The 2,489-nt window shown below is 58.0% G+C and overlaps 1 pseudogene; it reads left to right on the top strand.

The window, feature by feature from the left end:
• The first annotated feature begins 1,647 nt into the window (after positions 1-1,647).
• Positions 1,648-2,489, top strand: part of LOC112549590 — a 7,564-nt pseudogene continuing 6,722 nt past the window's right edge.

Genomic DNA, 2,489 nt, shown 5'->3' with positions numbered 1-2,489 from the left:
TACTGAAGCAAGCTGAGCTGTGATTAGGGTCCAGGTTGGGGTTAAGGTTAGGGTTAGGAAAAAGGTTAGAGGTGCCTTCCTGCTTGGAGTTGGTCGGACTCACACAGATGTGTTTTGGGCACGGTGAGGGAGGGCAGTCCATGTACACTGAAAGCGGCTTGTACCCCAGGACCCCCCCAGCTGGGTTAAGGCTGGGAGACCTTCCAGCATTGGGTTGGCATTTGAAGGGGCAGGTGCCTTTTTACTCCAGGGCTCTTCTGGAAACCAGAGATGTATTGGCTGGTCTCTACCATGCCGCCTGTGGGCTTTAAAGGACAGGTGCTGACATTAGGCTTCTCAGGCTGGGCTTCCTGGGGTTGCTGGAGTAGCCTGAGCTTGGCTTTGGGTGCAGGGTTGGTGCATGGCCCTGTGTCTGGTTCCCCACATCTGTTTGGAGAAGGGAATGCAGAGCAAGCCAAGGGAGCAAGGCAGGGGTGTAGCTGGTCAGCAGGGGTATGTTGCTGTGCACATGGCTCCATGACATAGGAATGGCACCATACCCATTGCTCATTTTGGCACAGGTGAAAAACAAGGTGATTCTGGCAAAGTAGGCGAGAGAACTGGGCATTTCCTCCACCTGCCCTGAATTTCGGGCAGTGCCAGGTCTGGTGAGAGGGATGTCCATCCCCAGGCAGCGTGGAGAGTGGGCAAGGCGGAAATGGAGGCTGGGCTGGTGGCCAGAGGGGCTGCAGTGCTGGGTGTGGGGGTGCGGTGGAACTCGTCCCCGTGTGTCACCGCGGCAGCGCTTGTATCATCGCGGCGCTGCGGGTTCCAGGCAGTTGCAGGCGGAGGCTGGAGCGGTGCTGCCGGGTGCCCGCTGTCTGCAGGGACACGGGTAAGGCGGGTGCACAGAGCACTGCCCCCTTTCCCAAGTGAGGACATGGAGACATCGCACCCACCCATCATAGGCAGCTGGAGACGCAGTTTCTCCTCCATTTTAAAGACACCGAGAATTAAAGCACAATCCCGGGTCAATTCTCTGGCTCAGCATTCATCTTCTGGGTGAAATCACCGTCCAGGGGCAGGAGTAGTTCATACATGTTTATGTGATGTTGAAGTCCTATCTCATTTCTGCTCCCACTTGTCAGACGCCAGCTGGAGAGCAACAGGAGAACCATCAGAGGGAGGATTTCGCTCTGTGATCTCTCACCGAGGGGGGAGCAGGTAAGGATCGGGTCCTTAGGCAACGCTGCCAGAGGATCCGGCAGGGGCAGAGCTGGGAGGGAAGTGAGGGTCTCTCTGCTTTCAGGCTTGTGGTCTGTATTCGGCAACAAGTGAAGAATGAAGACGGAGCCGACAGGACCCTTGCTTTGGAGAGAGGGGCTGGCAAACGTCCCGTCCCAGCTGTGTGTGAGGGAGCAGGAGCTGGGCATGCTCTGGAGGCCACCCCCTGCCCAGAAAGAAATGTTTGCGCTCTAATCTTGTATGGTTTTGTCTTTGATTCAGCCACCTTTTCCAGCTCAGGTGTCACAAGACTTTGAAACACCTCCACAGCCAGGGGTCACTTGCCTGCCAGGATGGCTAAAGCATGGTGCACAGCCTGTGCGGACTAAAACACTGGCACAATCCATTTAGAGCCACCTTTATTGACGGTGCTGAGCAGGGGAATTGGTCTCTCCTGGGTGATACCAGTCATGAAGACGAGCTCCAGGGAGAAGACAAAAACAGTTGTGAGGTGGAAGAAGTGGAGTGAGGAGGGTGGCAGGAGTTTCTCTTGCATGTCAGGAAAGGGCCCGCAAGCGAAGGTCTGGGAGGAAGAAGACTGCTGGCAGGGGCAAGCAGAGAGGGAAAGGGGCAGGAGGGAGGAGAGGTGCCATATTGTTCCAGGGGAAGGGGCAAGAGGATGGCTTCCAACACGGTGGCATAGTCCTTTTCAGGGGTAGGCGTCAGCCCCATCTGACGGCGGTGACTGCGGGTCCAGGCAGCGTGGTGTGACATTCATCGGAGGCGAGGAGGGAGGCCTCAGTGCTGGAGCCGAAGGGAGGAGTGCGAGGCATCCGGAGGGCCAGCAAACATCTGCCCAGCAGCACTCCATCCCGCACAGCAGGTGAAGGGCCTGCAGCATGCTGCGGGGGCTTCCCATGCCTGTGCAGGGACCTGCAGAAAGGGGCAGGAAATCCAGCTCCCTGCAACATGGTGATCCCCATCCTGGTGCTCTTTGACACCACCTCCAGGGGCTTGGAAACATGCCCAGGTGCTGAAGCTCCCCAGCCTTCCCAGGTCAGCCAGTGTTGCCCAGGCTGAGTTTGCAGGGAGGCCAAAGTTATGGCGGTGCTAAGCTCTAGCAGGTGCCAGGAAAGGGGCCCCTGTCCTCCTTGGCTTGGCACTCCCAAATCCCAGCCCCAGGATCCATTGCAGGGGCTGCCTGGACTCCCAGGGGCTTCAGCCCCTGGCCCCTCAAGAGGGCCAAACGGTGAGAGGCAGGAGCAGGGAGCTGGGTGTCCAATCCA

The sequence above is a fragment of the Alligator sinensis genome, unplaced genomic scaffold (genome assembly GCF_000455745.1).
Source record: "Alligator sinensis unplaced genomic scaffold, ASM45574v1 scaffold607_1, whole genome shotgun sequence".
NCBI lineage: Eukaryota > Metazoa > Chordata > Crocodylia > Alligatoridae > Alligator > Alligator sinensis.
The sequence above is the reverse complement of the archived record's forward strand: the minus strand, read 5'-3'. Positions and strand labels throughout refer to the sequence as shown.